Below are 21,708 nucleotides of genomic sequence, written 5' to 3' on the forward strand. Positions count from 1 at the left end.
AGGAGCTAAAGTATTAGCCAAAACGGGTTTATTGAGAGATTATTCTTGGTGGACAAAGACAGCTAGGAGGTTTGTTAAGAGTAATTTAGCTCATACTAGAATTGCAATTACCACCTAAGTGCTGCATGGGAAATGCACAACATTTTTCAAAGCAGAAAATAAATAATAATGAACCCTTCGCTTAAAAATGCAATTCTGTCCGTGTTCTTTTCTTGTAAAGAAAAATCTACATTTCAAAGGAATATTTTCTTACATATGGAAATGCTTATTTTCTAGCTACTGAAGATCTGCCAGGAAATATTAGAGAATATCATGTTCAGAGTTTTAGAAGGCAAATTGTTTCTGCATACACTGTATCTAGCAGACAGCTTTATGGAGCTCTTTACCTGTCTGTCATAACATCATCAGTTTTTCCAAAGTACCTGAAGCCTTTGAAAGTTAAGAATTGTAGCAGTATAGCTTCACATGACACATGTATTTAGCAATGCTAAGCTGATTAGCAAGTAAATATAAACAACAGATTTATGTGCTTTAAACCCAATTATTAAATGTTCCTTGATGGAGGAAAAAAACAACTTTGAAATGAAATACTTGCATCAGCGTAAGAAGATAGATTTTAAAGAACACTTATCAAAGTACATATAACATGGCTGTGCACCTTTAAAAATGAGTTTCAGATGTACTTTATTGTCTTAATTTATAACCTAGGGAAGCAGGGAGGGCCACCTTAGCTGTGGAAGATTTGGCTTTTTAGATATAAACACTGACTTTAAAACATCTCAGCAGCGTTTTCAGATTGTCACAGTGAGCAGAAACATCCATGTTGTCAGCCAGATGGGAAATCTCATATGCATTTCTTAAACCGGTTAATTTTCTTCTTCAGCGCAGAGAAGCCAAGAGCTAATGCTGAAGCCTGGGACATACTTTGCAATGCTTTTTGTGTCAAATTCCGTGCACTCAGAAAGCCTTACTCTTTTATTTATTTGTTTGGGTTTATTTTAGAGAGAAAACAGTGCATGTCTGGCAGTTTATTCTTAATCTGGTTTAAACCATTCTAGTATTCCGACAGAAAAAAAATCTCTTTGAAACTGGAGGATAATTTGAAGAACAATTTCAGAAATAGAAACTGAGCTCTCCTTAGATTTCACATTGAGACAAGTTTTAACTGATTGAGTAAGAGCTGTAGAAAAGCCCCATGGTCATACCTTTGAGGGTGTTTTCATCACCACTGCATTTACTGCTTATTTGGTCTCCCCCTTATTTTAAGAAATCACAAAAGGAAACAGCTCTCATACCTCTCTCTGTTTGCTGTTCGGTTTCTTTCCTTCCCAGTACATTTTTTGCTACTTGTTTGTGATTGACTCCAAATTACAGGGTCAAGATCAGCTGTGTTTATTGGGTCAGCATCATGCAAATCAATTGCTGCTGTTGCTTACTGCTTAATGGCTGCAAGGGAACAAGCCCAGGTCCCCCGCGCTCGGTGTTCACACTTAAATTTTAAAAGTGGATTTTAGCAAAGTTCAGAACACCAAAATTCCCCCATAACTAAGAGTTACGAAAGCACATTTTTGGAAAATGACAAGTGAGGAAGATCGTCACTGGTTTGGAAACCAGAATTTTGAGAAATCCTTAAAGGCCTCTAAGCTTTATTTTTGAATCAATAAAACCAGACAATCTGCCTGGAAAAAGACCACAGATTTTGTACCTTAACAGACAAAACCCCCAAACATCACAAATGCCTTTCCCAAGTGCTGTTTCTACATGATTTCACAAGGGGGTTTTGAGCAGGTGAAATGCAATTGGAAGGGGGAGAAAACCCAGGGTTTCCTACTCCACGTGAAATTACTTGTGTTCACAAAGAGGAATTGTGGCCATCTTACAGAAATGCCACCACACCAAATGCATTTAAGCAACGATTGACAGCTTGGCAAGATCTTCAGCTGCAGTATACCACTTTGTGTGCTTCCACAATGCCACCAGTTTTGATGGTAATGATTAGTACGCATGTAATTCAAAGCAGTACCAGCATTAACCATGCTCAGCTTGGCCTTCAGACAATGGAGGAAAATAAGGTGTAATTTTCACTTTGGTAAAAGACCCATGAAAAACTGGAGAGCAAAATGACATGCTAACTTCCCTTTAACGAATATAGTGTTCAAATGACTGTTTAGGAAATAAAGATTTTGCATATGCTATCATGAGCTCACTATGCACCAGGTTAAATGGCATAGCTGATCAAGAGATGACTATGACCCGCTTTTATTATGGGTAGGCTAACCTCAAAGGTTCAGCAGATCTTTTCAGTTCACAGAAGGATAAAATTACCTATAAGCTTATGCAACCTTTAGTCAAACCTCCTGCAAGCCAACAGAACTACCACTCATGCTTATAAAGCTAGCCATGTGTAGAAGGATTTTTGGGACCAGGACCTAATGTTTGCCCCAATTCCTAAGCTGGAAATAATATGAATGCTATCCCAAGTAATTCCAGGATGTAAGTGCTTTGGCATAAAAAAAAAGAAGCGTGAAAGAAAGATAATTATGTCTTCAAATCACTACAAAAATTCTCGCAAGAGAAATTTTGGAGAATTTTTGCAGCATAAAAATTTGTTCCACTTATTCACTATCACTTGTCTTCCATGACGAACACAGCCATGTGTACCTCATGCCTGGTTTTTTGCTTAGTTTTTTAATCCTTTGCAGGTCTTTGTATTCAACAGTCCTATGAGATTCAGCACTATTGCTACGGTAGCTCAAGGATGTGTCTAGAGCTTGAAAATGTCAGCTTGGATCTCTGCTGGACTTTGTATATAGCCTTGCTGACTGTGTCTTTTCTTGAAAATTTCTTCAGTTGCTAACTATGCAGTTGTGTTTGCTTGGGTTTTCCCTTTTTGGGGCGCATGTGGTGCTTCTGACGTGTCAGATAGGTGCTCCAGCCTTCCCTGTCCCACTGTCGCTGCACGGAGCTCTCACGGGGCTGTCTCTGGGAAGTGTTGCTTTGCACGGTGAGGAAAATTTGTTCCTCCCAAGAACTGCAGGGCCTTTGGGTCAGGTCCTCCAATCCCTCTCAGATTCCTAATTCACCCAGATCTCAAACCCTACATACCATAAGCTATACCATTGCTCAGCAGCTTGGATGGGAAAGGATTGGTGGAACCTTTTCAGTTTTGGAGACAGAGACCCAGGTCCCCTTGCTCACGTGGCACTGACAAAAAGAGGATGATACGGGCACAAAGTGGCAGTCGGCAGCTGCTACAGGTATCCAGTGACCACGGGAGTGACTGGTCCTTCTGGGCTGCTGAAAAGAGCCCCAAACAGCCTGTAGCGCAGGTATGGGACCACCATCCAAAGGTGGGATTCTGAGCTGTGGACCCAGCCCAACCTCCTCCCCTAAAGGCAGCAGGACGAGACTCAGGCAGCAATGCGGAGGCGGTCGGGTGAGGAAGGGAGGAAGGCTGCAACTCCTCTCAATTACTCTTTGCCAGTCTGTTTGGACTGAGGAAAAACTACAGAGAAAGTTGACATCAGTGGTGTACCCAAGACCTTTGAGACAGCTTTGCTTCTGGGAACTGAAAGAACTGAAAGTCACTGACTGATTCAGTGAACTGTCCGGAGGTAAGAATTTAGGAGATACTTTGATTTTTTTTCTTTTTCTTTTCACCTTCTGAACACCGACACAGAAATGACACTGGTGAATCATTAATTTCACTCATTAATCTAGGAAGCTGCAAGACTTATTGAAAAGCCACAAAAAGACATTTTATCCTAGTCAGTGTATACAGATGTTTAGATGCTGTTGCAAGGATAACTGTGGTTCTTAAGGACTCTTTTCACTCCTCTGACTCATAAGGACCTAGACAGTAATAAAGGTTGATTTAACTATTGTCTGTGCTGGTGGGAGGTAGTAGAAAGTACGGTGGTCAGACAAAAAAGGTGGCAGAAATGACTTATGATGTTAGTGCGCTCAAAAGCTTAACCTTATGACTGCTGATTGTTGTTTAATGAAATGGTTATGAGTGTTTATAAAGCACAGAAATTCCATCAGGTGGAAGAAGAAGGATTTAGGAAATCTGAGCACAAAGGCACTTATCAAAACGTCTCCAGGCCCTGTGTGGCTGATGGCAATGAGAAGAGCGGGGCAGCAGGAGATGCTTTCCTGATGTGCAGTGTGTGGCCAATAATAACTGTTAAAAACTGTTATTAATCTTACTGAGGAGCTACATATTCATGGAGGTGCTGTTTATTTGCTTCCTCTTGTTCATTTTATCTCATACTTACTCATTATATCTCAATTTTAAGGGAAGAAAATCTTGTCTACATACCAAAATGAGACTCAATTGTTCATCAAACAAACAAACAAACAAAATAAAAACAAATGGCAAAATTCTGGTTGTTTTGATCTGCATCAGTGATCATTGCAAGTGCTCATAGTACTCCTTATCATTCACTAGTGATGCATGGAAAGGACGGTTTTACAGTTCATGCCATCATTCTCGGTAGAAAGTACAAGATGCTGAAACCTGGAAGATACTAGGAACAAGGAATCAGCTACGCAGTATAATGATTGATTGCACATCATTCTTTGCAAACTTTTATTCATAGTGTTTTGAAGGAGTTCAGCTTGCTATTGGAGGAGCTGGATGACATCTTAGTTCACTCAGTGATGTTCCAATTCACTTTATTTGCTTTTCTTCCCCTAAAATCTCATGAATTCTCTTGAAAACCCTGAGTACCATGTGGCCTGAAAAGCACCACCAAATACGTTTGCAGTGGTAGTTCCACCGTCTGTTCCTCTTTTCCTTCCATGTTTGCTTTGACATTTTCCAATGTATTTTTTTTAAGTGTCTAGATATTGGCTTGTGTGTTTTTTATTTTAGTGGTTAAGGCAAATACTCAAGTTCAAGTTGCTTTGTGTGGATGATTACTCTGACCTCACAAAGTTTGACAAACAGCATTTCTAAACCACACTGGGGCTTTCACAGGCCAAACTGATCACGACTGTAGTCCCAAACCTCCAAGCTGGAAAGTACAACTAGTGAAATCCTGCAAAAGCAATAGTGTAATTGTGGGATTGTTAATGAGAAACTGCTTGTAGAGAGACAGGTAATGTCTACACAGGAGTGTCTACACAAGCGTGATAGCAGTGGACCTGTACTATGCAGGCCTCGTGTTGCTGGAAGAACTGGTCTAACCTGACTAACAGAAGTTCAGGATTTTATCTGGCTTCAAAATTAAGTGTGGATGTAGGCATGACCTATAAAATTTTGTAGTATAGACAAAAAAAAAATCTCAATTCTGTGTCTGCAAGATCATGTGTCTGTAAAATAATGATGTTTACCTGTCTTGAAGATTATCACATTGAAAGCTATGATTTGTTCAGAGAGCACTGTAATGGGGCCAGATAAGTACCATCCGTAAACAGAGACTTACTTTTAAAAACATTTTTCTACTGAGAAGTAATGGCTGCTCAGTTTAGAGTTTCCAGCAGTTCCAAACAGCTGGCGTTGCTTCAATTATAGCGAGCAGGACTTCTTTCCCTTATGAGGCAAAGGAGCCACCAAATTGTTCTGTAAAGAAAAAGAGGATGGACAGGCTATTATTATTATTATTATTTGCAAGACTGTGAGAAGGGGCAGGTTACAAACCTTGAGATGCTACACACCTTCCTCTTACCATTTACAAGGTTGCCTGCGCAAAGCCTTGCTCAAATCAATGGGCTTGAAAAAGGAGTAAAATCACTGTAAGACTAGTCATATTTTGGGCTACGTTAATCAAACAATACATTACAGCCTCAACGCTCAGGAAAACTACCAAGTCATCTTCCTACCTGTAGTTCCTGGGCTGCTTGTGTGCCCTGCTTACATGAATAAGAGTTGGTAGGAATAGCTGATGCAATTTATGATGGCTATGCAACCCATAATATAGAGAATATAGAGTACTGCAACTATTCCCTCTTCTATCTCAACATGCCGCTATTCCTACCAGTGCTGAGGGCTGTTGAAACAGGAGCCTCTACATCAGGCGTAAAGCTGGCTAAAAATGTGAGCATTTAAATACTTCTGTGAAAAAGATATGCACATGAACCATTTCTTGGTTTTTCCTCTAACTGGGACAATTGTCCCAGCTGGGATCTTCTATCGCAGCTCCTGTACCCCATTTGGGCAGCATGCAGGAGCCTTGCCATATTATTTTGCCTATGAAATGGCATGTTTAACTATAAATAATGACAATAGCATGTCTGGATGTCATGGTAGCTATTGACCTGCCGAAAGTGAGATTTCTTAAGGTTATATTAAAACCAAAACCAGCATTGGGAATCACGCTGCAGTTTCATTACGTTTATTTGAACTTTCCTTAATGTTTCAACTCGGCAGTGAGTTCTTTTGATGAACAATAATTTAATCACCCAGTTACAAAAATAATACCATGAGAATCCTACAGAAAGCAGAAAGCTTTCCTTGCAGAATATTTTCCTCTGACTCATTTATAGCTTTTTTTCCTAATAAATACTCAAAACTCAACACCTCTCATTACACACCTGAGAAGTGTATAACTCCTAAAGCAGGTAGTCCCACTATTTACAAATTAAATGTGTATTAATTGAAAGCAGTGTCTGAGACTAGAAATAACTTATGCACCGACAATTTACAAGAGGTTATCTCAACACCTATTTTTCTGTTAGTAATAAAAAAGTCTTGTCGTTACCATAGAAACTGTCACATCTCTACCTACACTTCTCAAAGAAACACACCAATATACTCATTTGTGTGTGTGTGTGTGTGTGTGTGTGTGTCCCACCCAGTGTTTGAAGGTAATCCTGGATCCTGTTAAAAAGTGGTGAAAGAAATAAAGCAGCATTGAATGACAGCTTATTGTCATCAAGCCTGAAAATATGTAATCAAACTAATAGACAAACCTCACCAAGCAAAGTTGTTCTGAAGTTCAAAGGTCCCTACCCTGCCAGCTACTTTGTGGTTCTCAAATCTCCCTGCACCCATGAAGTTGCTTTTGGTTGGGATCAATTTGTCCTTGCAATGAACGTTTCAACAAGATAACTGGAAAGAAAAGAAGATTTTTTTTTCCCAGAAATGCTGTTTTGGAAGAAAGTTATAGTTTCTATTAACAGGTGAGATCAGTAATTCACATCACTGCTTTTAAATATTTGTTCAAATGTCACAGTAGTCAATTTTTCTTTATTTCCTTTCTGATACTGTTTCTACCTTCATTAGAGCAAAGCTCTCCCACCACAACCACTCTGTGCAATGGTAGGAAATTATTTTAGCTGACACAAGTAAGACACTTAAATCAGATCCCTGTTATATTTTTATTAATTCTCTAGTTTCTCTTGTCACTTGGATACCATCTTGAAGGAAGGGAGAATGTGCAGGTTGTTGCCATGTGGAGTGTAAAGGAAGACATTTACAGAACAATCAAGTAAATAGATATAGTTACTGCTTTAAACAAGGTTTTTCTTTTTTTGGCTCTTACTTTTTAAAACACATATAGCCTCTATCTTTTCTGGCTATCCATGAACTATTTTTTACGATCCCTGGATTCTGTCCTATAAAATGCTGGGTTGCCTATGTCAATTTAAACAATTTTGAAGTGAGGAAATGTAGGCAATTTTTATTTTGAGGACTTGCTTCTTTGTATATTGGATCAGTGAGGCACGATTATGGCTAGAGTTTGATAATAGTCTGGACTCAGTAAACTTTAAGGGTTCTAACAAGCTCTAACTTTCAAGGCTAACTAAAAATTGCATTACAGCATAAAAACCACTCAGCAACAAATCTGGCTGGGCATTACAAATGGATTTTTATTTATTAATGTACTTCAGCATATGAAATTCATAAATTACTCTTCCTCATTATTGTACAGAAAGACTGCAAGTTTTCATTTGCTAAGAAATGCAATATTGACCGTATATAAACTAGACTGCCAGAGGACGAAAAATTATGATGTTTCTGTTATAAAGTTTTGTGATTGGAGTTTTGAGGAGACTGTTGGGGTGGAGACCTGAACCTTTTTCATCTCTACTCGCAGTGACAGAGGGAAAAAAATGCTCTCAAACCCTGCCTACATGACCTTGGTCTGTCTGTACAAAAAGCCTTCAGGGATATACAAGTAGGTAAATACCATAGAACTTTGCAACTAGGAAAATGGATTTATATGAAGTTACCAAGGAAATTCAGTTGAGTTCTGTAGCCCCAATTTTTTATTTGTTTTTTCTGGCTAAGTCTTGTGCTCCTTGAGAATCATGGGAAGGAGGGAATGATGCAAAGTGGGTGAGAGTACAGCTGCCTGAGACTTACTAGTCTGCAAATGAGGGCTCTAAAAGACTTTTTGCTTAGGTAAAGGCTGAGAACGACCTGAGAGGCAAGGCCTAAACTAACAAAAGGTCTTGGTTATTACTACAGTAAGTGTTACAGCACCTCACAGGAGTACTGCCCTAGGATATTCCTAGGGTTCACAGCTGTGAACGAACTCCAGCTAGGGAGTGGAAAGGTTTTTGTATTCCAAAGCTCTCTGAAATCTCAAATCCTGCCTCTTTCTTGGATTTAGGACGCAGTCTGCAGCCAGCAGCTTCACACTTCTGTATGAGTAGCAGTCAAAACTTGAAAGTCTCCAAGGTTTATGCACCTGAACTCCAGAAGGAGACCATAGCAGCCTTCAGTGTACAGGACTACAGGACTTACTCAGGGAACAGGAAACTGGGATTTTAGGTCAGAAAGTGCTTGAACTCACAACTGTCCCCATAAGGAATGTCCCCTAACCATCACCTTGTAGACAACAACAAGATTGAGCTAGTTTCCACATCACTATAATGCAAGGAATGTGGGACTCCACCATCCAGAAAGAGTAAGCTTGACTTTTGTGCCTAGGACTTCTGGAATTTCCTTAGGAGAGGGGATCCCGACTCCTGGACCTTGGTCAAGATACCTAGCAAAGAAACAAAGTTTAGGCCTTGTGGACTGTTTTGCTCAATTTGAAATGCAAAAAGGCATTTGATTTCAATCCTGTCAGAAAGAAATGACACTTTGAGGAAGAAAATGCAAAACATTCCATTAAGAAACTGGTCAGAAAAAATGCCTTTGACTTTTTCAGATTCCTTTTAGAATGACCAATTAAATAGAAGTGGTATGAGTCTGTAGGTATTTTGATGTTACTGAGCTTGTAGCATTTGCAGAAAAACATTAATTAGAATTTTTTTTGCCAAGCCCTTAGCAATTTGGCTGAAATTTTGGACTCCAAAACTCTCCCAAACTCAAACCTACACACAGTGGAAACACTCAGGTTCCACCTTATTTCATGCTTCAACCATGCAAAACCATTAAGTTTCCTATAGCATTTCAGCACAAACCCATAAATCACCCTGAGAGTAGTTGAAAGGCCACAGAATTAGTGACCCTAATCCAAGTTTTGAATTCATGGCAAAACAGCAAACCAAATAGCTTAGACGTTTTGTGCAGGTCTCCTTAGACATTATCCACCCTATTTACTGTCTCCCTGCATCTTCTGATCTTTAAGAGAAAAAGGTCTGAGAAAGCAAATGCCACAAACAGAAATTAGGCATAGGCTCTATGAAAAGCACTGTTTGTGATCTCTCAGAAGGTGATTAACTTAAAAGTACTCTCACATTGTAAGCCCAGGCTTCTACTGTAATTTATGACATCTCAGTATGAGAAACGAGTGAATAGTTTTCCAAAAAATGGTATTTTCTCTTTCAGAGAGTGTCTTGAAAGATTGAACACAGGAGAAATAGAAACTTTCTGGAAACACCCTGGGCTGTTCCACCAACAATGTCACAAGGCAGTCAGGACAGAGAATAGCTCACTTGGATGTAGAAGAACAGACTTGTAGTCCGAGCAGCTGAAGATCTATTTCAGTATATTTGTCTCTGGGGACTGCATTTTTAGTACGTTAAAGTACGTTACTCCGGGTGTACGTGCGATTCAAATATGAGTCATGTTTGTTTCAATACATGTATGCTATGTTCATGTAACATGAGCATCAGCAGACAGGCAAAAAATGCATTTTTGAATATGTATGTTTGAACATTGTTTAGACACCTTCAGAAATGGAGCATAAAAGTCTCCAAAATACTCTGTCCTACCCCAGGAGGAACAGATTAGAGTTGTTAACTGAATCTGTTCCCAGTGAAAACACACGGTGTGTTTGCCCAGTTGTAAAGACAGAAAGCCTGATTCGTTCCTGTTAAAGAGAGCTATGGAAGAAATCCATGTTGCTGTCCATGTGTGGATAGCAACCATTCACATATCCTAGCCATGTTGTACTTTGACTGATGGGGATAATACAATTTAAGCGCGTTGTAATGCCAAGTTGTTGCGGTATAGTCAAGCCTCTAAACATATATGCAAATTTTCGAAGCTGCAGGCAGAAGACCCTGGTTTTGCAGCATCCGAGTCGAACCGGGTAGGGAGAGATTGTTCCAGTCAAGTAGTATTTGCCTTAACTAGGAAAAATTACTGTTTGTTTTATTTTTTTGTGCTCAAGCAAAGGCAAATTGTTGTTAACAGATGCTGGCTGGCTGTAGGATGGCGGCTTGAGAATGTGTTAGTAAATATTCTTGACAACAAACTTTTTAACATAGTCAGGAGAAGCCTTTAGTGCAGCCAAAATATCTGCAGAATTCACTCGATGTGCTCAGATGGAAGTCATCTTCTGTTTCTTTAAAAGCAAAGAAACCACACAGTAAAAAAGCTAAGCAAACAGAACTGCAAGGATCTTTGACAGTGTGCATTTGACTAAATAATGTACTTTTCCTGATAGGCTCTAACAGCGGAAAACTCTTGCATAAGATTTCATAATTGCTATGTATTTCATACGTTTGATTTAGTTGCATAAGATAAAACAAAAGTATCAGCAATTCCTGTTAAATTATAGTTAACAAAAATAAATGAACCTGGTATACTTTGGATGGAATATACCTGCCTTTTGTGTTGCACTGATACATCAGTTGCTTATCTGTAGAAAGAAATAATTTGCAATTGGCCACATAATAAGAGTGTCTGCAGCCAATATAAAACACTGTGACCTTGATTTTGGGTCTGCACGTGTGCTTAATCTTGGGAATAGTCCCACAGAAACTGAGGAAAACATGTGAAAAGATAGGCAAGTCTGTACAGTGCCAATGTAAATTAAATGAATTTTTGCAGACTTGTGAGAAACTCTGATTTTCATAGCAATTAACTTAAGCATTACCAGCACTGTGTCTATGCGTTTAGATATGCATTTAAAAGACTTTCTGGTAGCAGAATGTTATATGTCTACAACGTATGTTCACTGATGTCTTAGCTGGAGATTTAAAAAAATGCCACCGACTCTCCTTGAGACTAGCTGGAGATTTAAAAAAATGCCACTGACTCTCCTTGAGACTTGCATTCCTAAATCCTTTCTGCTTTCAGGGTACAGACACCTGAAAATCATCACTGTACCTGTTAAGTGAAGACAGAATTTAAAACATCCAGCTTACTTGATCCTAAACGTGTGTAATGGAAGGTGCCTGCACCTTTTCCATATTCAGTTGTGTGATCTAAAGTTTGCAGTAAAGGACTTACTTAAAAAAAAAAAAAAAATGTATTGCTAATGCTTTTAGGACATGAAAGCAGTGTCTATAGAATTGTACAGAAGGCTATCTGATCAGCGGAGAGTTGAAAATATGTGCATAATGCTAAATTTCTCAAGAAGCCGATCCAAGGTAAAGGGAACAAATAGCACAGCGTGATGAGTCATTAACAAATGTTTTAGCAGAGGTGAAACTGCATTATGCCAGCACTTTGTTAGCAAGAGTGGTGCATCTTCATTTTGTGCTTATTCTGCAATGTTAGTGGAAAAATATTTCCACTACAGGGGCAATGAGCATATGTAATGCAAACATTTTGACAGTGAATGTAAACAGCTTTCCTGCATTTTAAACCATTAAATCAAGGACACAAATTTCCATGGTTTTGCAGATTGCAATCTTCGCTGACTATAGAGAAGATGGTGTTGCATCTGTTTTGTGTTTATAATTGCATGCTATGTTGTGCCACTGTGACTGAATTTTAATAAACATGGGGGTTTTTAATTGTCATGGACGCTAGGGTGTCACATATAACTATGGAGCAGAGATCCAATAATACATTCCAGAAAAATGTTTTTAAAGAAATCAACAGTAACTGGGATGACTCGAATATTGCTCTTGCTTGCTCATCTGATAGGGAAGTACAGCAGCCTGCCTCCCATTTGATTTGTGACTTCTTGCATTTCAATTTCAGTCGATTGGCTTAAGCTGCATATTTTTGGCTTGGTTCATGAATGGGAGCCTCGGGGGAGTTCTCTCCCTCCGACTGCTCTATCTAGGTGTCTGTCATTATTTCTGTCGCTGGAGAGCACGTAGGGTCTGTCCGAGAATGCTTCCCGTGGCTCTCTCCTCCATCCCTCCACCCTGTCCCAAAATAGTTTTGCAGGGAAAATGAAAGCCTTCTTGGGCAGGAAAAGAAAGCACATGTCAGAATGAGCCCCGTACTCCAGGGAACGGTGCCCCAGGGAAAGAAATAGCCGCAGACTTGTGGGGCAGGCTGTATTTCGTGGAGGAGGAAAAGCTAGAAAGTGAGTTACCAACAACAGAGCAAATGGTTTGTGAAAGAGGTAATACGACTCTCTCAGCTTAAAGGAAAAGTTTTCTTTTCTAATAAATTATTTCTCCCCCTGGTTAGTAAATCATTTCCCCTTCCTAATACACTTAATTTGCTATTCCCTTTAATTATTGCTTGTCCAGGTGGATCTTAAAGGCTGCAACTTGAAAGGAATCTAACTTAAACCTGGCAAAAAGCCACCCCCTGCCACATCGTTAACTGAAAGACAATCATACTCTGACTTGCCTTATAATAATACAGACAGGGTTCAAAATGCTGCAGTAAGTGTTTTTCTAAAGGCAAGATCCTGCATTAATAGGAAAGACTATGGTGGGGGTTGTGTCAGGCCCATCAGACACTTCTTAAATGACATGACGGTATATTAATATGAGAGTTTGCACCCTTTGGATAATGTAGTTTCACAGAGATGCAGGGGGTGGTATTTTCTTAGAGGAAAATTGCCTTTGCATTGTCCTTACCTGCCTGTAATGCTAACCTGTTACAATACAATAGAGTTTCCCCCTCACTTCCCCTGGGAAGGAAAAAATTGGGAACATAGTTTTTATGGACAGAAAGAAGGGGGTTTTTCATCCCGTACCTAAAAGTGCTGAGCTGTGTTTACCTTATAGCCCTGCTTCTATCTCGGTATGTGGCTGGCTGACCTGTACATGGGGTTTTATTTCTAGATCAGCTGTGTAGCACTGTAGCCTGTCTACTGAATACACAGACTCACAGCTGGCTTGTCCTGATATTTTAAAGTAATTTCTGATGGCATATGATGTGTTCCCTGGATGTTTGTGTCTTGGGGGAAGGGGGTGGGAGAGGTGGGGTGAGACAAAAAGAACAACCAGAGGAAAACAACTCCTACCTCTTTTCGAGATGTGGTTTGGAGACTGAGACACCCCAAACTCCCAGGGTTGCCTGATCCCTCTGCTCACTACGCCTCCCACAAAAAACCAACTGGCTCTGTCTACCATTAAACGTCTAACATGTCTACAGCTTTTACAACATGCTCCTCCTCAAAGCATTTAGTCTTCATGGGAAAGACAGCCGTCCTCTTTCCCTTCTGTCCTGAAAATGTGTTTGGGGACTCAAGTCTGAAAGAGCCTGGCATGCCGATTCCCAGAGACATATAAAAGGAGAGCAGTGGAGCAACAGGAGCTCCCAACCCAGGAGTCTGCTCGGTACTCTAGGGCACGGACCGCAGAATGACTTTGCGTTTTAAAAGGCCAATTATCAATTGTCAGAAGGGGAATGTGAAGGAAAAGGCGTCTTGTGAGCCACCGTCGGAGCCATTCTGCTTAGTCCATTGCTTTGGGAGCTTGCACCGCAAAACAAAAACATTTTAGACAGAGGAAGCAGCTAGTCGGTGTTTTTGAAAAACGTTGCTCCACCACTGAAGAAGGGAGCGAGTGTCTCAGTGCTGGGCTACCTCTGTGCCGTGCTGGCCTTGTTGTTGCAGAGGAAGGGTACTGCTGGGTGGCATCTGTAAGGGTCAAATTCCTATTTATGCCTTATCAGTTTAGGATCAGTCTTCTAAGAGGTGCAAGGCTGCACCGTATCTGCCGTGCCATGTCCAAGGAGTCCTTAAATTTTTTGATTCTTCCAGCACTAATTATTCACAATGCGAAAGAATAGCTGCTTGACCACATGCTTGAGTTAGAAAAAGAAACACGAGGAGTCTTCCTTTTATGCATGTTTATTATTCTACTTTTTATTATTCTACTATTTATTATTCTACTTTTCTTGCATTTAGGTAAGCAGTTTTAGAAGACCATCCTTTTGGTCAATTGTTATGTTAAGGGTATAAATTTGTCTGCCTGTCCTTACTCACTAGGACTTTTTTTGAAATAGCCACTTAACCAGCCTCATGTAGAAGTTTCTTTAGTCACTAGATTTACTGATATTAAGCCCCTTTTCTTTATTCCAGCTTTTAAATCCCTCGTGTGAATGAGATTTAAATTTGACTTAATGAAAAATTCGTCTCCTGTGTTAACCAAAGCTGTCTTAAAATTAACAAGAGGAAGTGCAATTATGCAAAGTGTTCATGAAAATGGAAGTGAAAATCAATTCCTAAACATGACTAGGTTCAGTGGCAGTAGTACCACCATAGATATGTATATATAGGTACACCTATCACTACATCTGCTTGATAGTCTAAGCTGAGGTGATAAGACTGTTTCCAGGTGGCCTTCATGTTCCAGCTATTAATGGCTGCAGAAGTTGCTTTGGAAGGAGCTCAAAGAAGCACAGAATTTGGGCCAAACACTGTATTTTTGCAGTTGCACTTCCAGGAAACAGGAGAGAAGACAAAAAGATAATAGTGAATAATACATCATTCTTTAAATAAAAATGACCTCTACAGATTACTTACATTGGATTTAGCTAGGCTTGTTGGTGTACAGTTGGAGCAGTGCCTGCTTCTGCCTGTCACTGTTCACTGACTTCCAAAACTGAACAAACCTCTTCACTGGGACAGTGTTCACTGGTCAAGAACTCATTATCAGATGCCATAAACGTGGCAGGATGCTGCCTGTCCATAGAATCTGCTTGTCCCTTCTGCTGTGTAGAATGTCCCTGTTATCATAAATTATGAGCATGTCATGATATTTAATGAATTTATCCTTAAAATACCATGTATGAAATGAAATCTTTCATTTTCATGTGGGAACCTGGTTTGTGTCATAAAGGGATTGTCCCGCTTGTGGCTCTCGAGGTGGGAACGCCCGGTCCACCGGCACACTGTAACCTCTGAAAGCATCTCCGTAGCGTTCTCGTTGCATCCATTCTCCTTCTTCGGATCTGCCATTAACGCCACGGGCTCGTCCTGTCAAACTCCTGTCGGGACCCTTCCAGCCTCTGCTTACTGCAGAGCCTCTGTTTCACAGGCATCCCGCTTTCCTCTAGAAGGAAATGTTACACCATTATCCCCAAGGCCACAGAATAAAAGGGGAAAGAGAAAGCGATTACACGGGTCAGGGTTGGGAGTACGGTCTGTTTGCCTTCTCCATTGCTCCCTCATTGGCCGATTGTGCCTGTATCTGGCAGCGCTGATAGAGCAAGACAGCAAGCATCTGGTATCGCAGGCTTGGCTATCTTGAAAGCAGAAACCCTGGCAGACCCTGTGCGTTCTTTTTTATTTCCCTGGCAAATTATCTGGAGGCCCGGACACCCTCTGGACGAAGCCTACGAGACCAGTATGGCTCATAGCATCCGTGTATGGCACTAACTGGCAGGGAGAGTCCGTCTTTGTTCTCCTCTTCATGTGGGCTGGTAAAAGGGATCGGGACCCCATAGACCAATAGCCCTTAGTGCTCCCACGGTCAGCTGGAAGCCCTGGGAACCCTAATGGGCAGCGAGGAGTCTGTCTCCTGCTCCATCTTGAGACACTTCTTCCCACTGCTGCCGTACCTATCTCCTCACCCTCGTCCTCCCACCCTGGCTCAGAAAAATGAAAATCCAGTGATGGGACAGCCTGGGTAAAATAACAGGGACAAGTCGATGACCCAAACCAGTTTTCTTAATCCAGAGCACAGCTGGGCACTGCCTTTCTGAGGCAAAAACCCCACAATTCCGTCCCTTTCTGAGGTCTGCCAAAAGCCAGCCCTCCGCTGCTAGTTTTGTCCTTGCCTCGTGCCTTTATATTACACCCACACAGGGAAAAGTAAAAATATAAGCCAGCCTTGGACTTTCCTGCTATTAGGCTGCTCAGGGTTTTTAAAGCTCACAGTTTCCTTGAGGGGAAAAATAGTTAACGTGTCAAAAAATACCAGGCCTCCTGACTTGGAGGAGGACTTACTGTGTTCACTTGCTAGCTGTTTCAGGGTTCGTCTGCCAATTAAACCTCTTCTAATGAGAAATATAACATTCATTAATGGGTAAACATCTGCTTAGAATCTGGTGTCCTCCTTTATCCTAAAAAGCAGCATCACAGGAACAGCTATCGTTAATGCTGACGATTGTTAGCTGCAATAAAAAGTCTCTTTTTACAGTATTTAAAAAGAATTGATGTTTGCATAACAAATTAAAGAAATTCGGACTGGGAATGCACACATCTGCAGGATGTCCTCAAGGCACTAACCTTACTCAAGAACACAAAGTCCTTGTTATGATATGCAAACTAATGAATCAGCCGAAGGAGGCATTTATATTTTGACAGTGGTTTAACTTTCTCTGCCCCAAATTAGCTGTGACTGTGGCTGTGACTGTGTAAGATTCTGTGAACTTTCCAGCTAAAATTAATCTTTCCACTGCTGGATGTTATGACAGAGAAAGTAATTTGCTGGAAAAGGAATAATTGATCTGAAACTACCCCTTGCACGTTCTGATATTTGGAGAAAACAAGTTGCAGATCGTAACTGTCTTATTCACTCTTGCCTGTGATCTGTTAAACCTGTACTGGTCTTAGCTGGTTTGAACATAAAATTAAACTAGGCTGAGGTAGCAGCACCGACTGTGTGCGGATAGGCTGCGCTCTCACACAACATGGGTTTTTGGTTTTTATTCCATGAACACATCAAAGAACTTCATACCTAAAATCTTCCACATGGATCTTGTTTATTACCTTTGATTAAAATAATGCATTGTTGGTTGACTTTGTTCTGTCAGAGTGAGCTTATAAGAGTCCCGAAAGTCAATTTTTCAACAATTTTGACTAACATTTATTAATCTCTGTATTAAGCATTTTGTGCAGTGCTGCCTTAGCCACTAAGGCATCTTTAAATTTCCAAGCTTCAAGGTCCTTCTGTCTTCTGCCTAGACCTCTGCTCCAAAATTAGTTTGAAAAGCATTTAATTGGCTATATAAATGGCTATTTTAGTTGGGTTTTGTTTACCTGGCTTGGTCTTGGTCTTTGACATTGATTTGTCAAACCCAAAGCTTTACTCCTGATCAGGTCGGAGGAATATAGTATTATGCGCCGTTCTTCGGCTTGCATCACATGGGAATTCAGATTTGAGCTCGTGCTGCGGTTGGCCTGGCCATCTCCAACACACAGAAATATTTGAGTTGTAGCACACATTGTAAAAACATGTCTTCAGCGCACTCCCGTATGGAATTTTATTCCTCCTGCCTGAGATCTGAGCTTGTTGCAGAACAGGGTATTTCGGTATCTACAGTCTCCGGCACAATGACCCGAGAGCGGAACGTTGTGCTGCCGTGCCGTAGCCCTCCCCAGTGGGTAGGTGCTTTTTTGTATTGTAGCGTGAGCGCAAGGGGCTGGTACCCCCGCCACGGGACGAGGAACATGCCCTGGGCCTTTTACTTGGGTAATGCTCATGCAAAACTCTCATCTAGCCATCCTGGAGGCATTGTTTAAAAGAACAGTTCGTATTCTTATTCGAAGATTACACAAACACTGCTGACAAGGTCAGTGTCTAGAAGGATTAGCCGGCATGTAAAGGCCAACCACGTAAATAAAGCTCCTCAGGAGTAGCATTAACTTGCCTAGTAGTACAGATATTTATTTAGTAGCTTTCTTCATCTCTTGATTTTATGCATCAGTCTTTTTATTTGTTTATGCTGGCTCCTACTCCTTATCTTTCTTTGCCCTTCTTCTCTTTCCTTCTGTAGTGTGCTGGCAGGTGGTGCTAAGGAATATTTCTTCTGCCTTGTTCATATGTGCTTCTCTGACTCATTGCTTGAGCATATTGGGAAAAAAAGGTGGCCTTTTTTAAGTTTGCATATCCAATAACTGAGGTGTGGTACATTTGGAAAACACTGCCTAGAGATTAGATGATGAGCACCCTTACACACACACATGCACCCAGATGCACACACACCATCCCACCTTTAAAAAGGTACCCTTACCTATAAAATTACTTTGCTGTAGTATAGTATGGAATTACTGCTGGGGATTCAAACACATTAGATCAGGATATGACTATAATGTGAAGCTATTCACTGGTCATTTCTTCGCTAAAATAGTTCAGCTCATAAAACCACAGCTCTAATCTCTGCAGTGGAAGCAGACACTCTGTGTGTGTGTGTGTATAAAAATATATATAAAACTCACCTCTCATGCATGATAAAGGTTTTTTTTCTCTGTTTTTCAACATCATTTTTTTCTAAACTTGGAGACTTTTTAAAAACACAGCAGCCAGACAGCTCTGTTGTTCCAGAAACAGAGATAAGAGCCCTCCTATGCTTTTTCCTCTGCGCACCACTTCACGCTACTTTTGTAACTTTGCAACTCTCTGTGAAGTGCCAACACCATCTTTGCTCATCCATTTTTTCACTTTTTCTAAGTTACCTCTGCACTTAGGGGGTTCTTAGCCTGCTGCTGCTGGGACACGTCACCGTTCCCAGTTCTCCGGTGCCATTGCTACTAGCACTGGTTCTGGTTACTGGTGCTGGCCCCAGCCCTGGCTCTGGCTCTGCTCCTCCGGTACTGCGCTCCCCGCTGTTGCTTTGATTTGTAGTGTCCTGTGACAGTCTTCAAAATGCTGAAATGTCTTTCCTCCTTACTCGGTTGTTTCTGCTTTATCCTTCATTTGTTTTGGGGTAGCAACCACAACTAGGTTTGCAACACAGAAAAAGTTCCAGTCTCAGAGAACCTGGCACGCAACATTATTCCTATTTTCAATTCTTCTTTTATCAACTCTAAATAATTGTATTCATCGCTCTCTTTCCAACCCGTTTCACTGTGTAACATACCTTGTGGCTTCTGTGGCTGTATTTGAAAGAGGATAAGTCAAAAATAAATCGAATATCCTTAGATCAATAAAACATATATTTAAAAACTTTATAAAATTTCCATTATTTCCCATCCTACTGAGTTATGCTAACTGTAGCCAATATATTCAGTTTAGTTGCCTTACATTGGTTCTTGAAATGTATATTTAAGCATCTAAGTAAACAGTGTACCATGGAGGAAGCTCAGCGTCTATAGTTCTGTGGATATCTAGAACATCCTCAAATCAAACCTTAGTAGTGTTTTTTTTCACAAGGTTTTGGTGCCAGACTAGGCATTTCCAACTCCAGCTGTCCAAAATCCATGAGTCGTCATCAAAATCTAGAGATTGGCTTAAGAATTTTGAGATTAAAACCGACCTGAACAAAAGCTAGTTCTGTTTTTCCATGATTTGTTTTGTTTGCTGGTGCTGCAGTCTTTAAAGTTCTATTTTCAAGATTTTTGTCTTCACAGCCAGGAGGGATAGCAATTGCCTTTATCGCCAAATGAAAGCTTGACAGTGTCATGTGAATTCAGGAACTGTGGCTTTTATTATTTTATCATGCCTGTTCGTAACAAGGGATTTAACTTTGAAAATTTTAGCATGTGCATCTGATTGCATCTCTGTAGGACTTGTTATGGATCTGATTGTTGAAATAGCTCCATATTAACCAGAACCACGAGTCTTCTGAAACAAGGCTCTAGGTTTAATCCTACCTATACAACGCAGGTCTCATGTTTCACAAAAGCAGTGTCCTGGAAATATGAGCTTTGAGGAGACACTCCTAGCCCATAAATTAGGTTCTTGGCTATAAGATTTCATCTTTATCTTACTAGGTGAGAGTTACTTGGTGTCATGAAGGAACACTTTCATTAGTGCAGAATTTGGTTCTCTTCTGTTTCCTGGTAGGATTATAATTTTTTACTTTTTTCTCTGGTATGTGTGACACTCTATAGCTGTGGTGCACAGTTTCAGCTGTTAAATCTGTGCAAATCAGCATGGACTAAAAGTTTGTCTTCCTCAGCACTTGAGACACCTTAGCGTGTAGTGTCATCTTCAGAGAAAGAAACTGCTGAAACGCCTAAGCTGCTTTGCATTTATTTTGCATTAAGACATTACCTCATTCCTGGTCATGTAAATTCAGATGCTTCCTGAATAGTAGAAGTAGTTTAGATGCTTATGTTTTAGAAAGGCTATTTCCTTCAAAGATAAAACCCAAAGCAACCTCTTAGGAAATCTCAGGGTTCTGCTTCCCTCCCTTTCAGCTATTCTAGCTCCCCTACCCCACAACTCTCTCCTGCCACTGTTCCCAGGACTATATTGCAAAGGTTGCAAAATGCAAGAATTCAGCCTGCACCATTGAAATCCATATGAATTGTCACCAGTGGCTTTTATGAAGTTTTATGTTTTACCAGTAATGCCGGCTTAGGCACTCCTGTTTCCCCTTCCATATCATTCACTACATCCCAGCGAAAATGCATATGCAGAAGTAGGTAAAGTCTGTATACTTATTTATAGTTTACTTACCTATCATCTACTTGTATTTTATTCATCCATATTTATCTGTTTATTTATACATTTGTAACCTGGCTCAGCTGGCTGATCTGACTGACCACACAGCCTGGCAAACTGAAAGGGCAGCAAAGAGACAGTAATTAGCAGCCGGGAGTAGGTACTCTTTAACTTGGTACGGCTGCTGGAAGAGTAATGATGCAGCCGTGACTTCAGAGCGTGGTTCCACGTACATTTTATTTGATCGGGAAGGAGTCTAAAGATGTTGCCAGTCCCAATTTTCCCATAAGCTCCTGCTCTTGAATTGCAATTTATCCCTTTCTGATGTGTGCCAATAAAACTGTAAGACTGCGCTATAAAATGGTCAAGGAAATGAGAGAACCTGAGGTTTTTGGAGGCTAATTCTTAATGATGAGTTTACAGTGCAGCCTCCCAGACAGTTGTACCAGCACAATTCAGGGTGACAGCGAGCCGCAGCGTGGGGGATGCGAGAGCGTACAGGAGAGGATCTTGTAAGGCAGCTTTACAGCCAAAGAAAACGTACCCAGAACCACATCCCATCTCCTTCTCACCCAGGTGAATTTGCAGTGGTTGTCCTGTACCTTTAAAGTATGAAATTCACAGGTATTAAAAAGCATCTGTTTCTGCAAAGCAGTTAATTAGTCATATTTAACTGGTTACATAAAATATCTAACCCATAATTTAAACTTCTGGTTGCACATTAAAGGCACCCCTTTGTAGGAGACGCATAAAACACACTTCAGTGGCACCACTCAGTATTGCTAATTTTTCACAGGCGAAAGGGAATTTTAGATGCAGAAGTCCCATTGATTTTCAATGGAATTTAGACCCCCAAGTCATGTAGGCTCTTTCAAAAATTTTTAGCCT

The sequence above is a fragment of the Haliaeetus albicilla genome, chromosome 3 (genome assembly GCF_947461875.1).
Source record: "Haliaeetus albicilla chromosome 3, bHalAlb1.1, whole genome shotgun sequence".
Classification (NCBI taxonomy): domain Eukaryota; kingdom Metazoa; phylum Chordata; class Aves; order Accipitriformes; family Accipitridae; genus Haliaeetus; species Haliaeetus albicilla.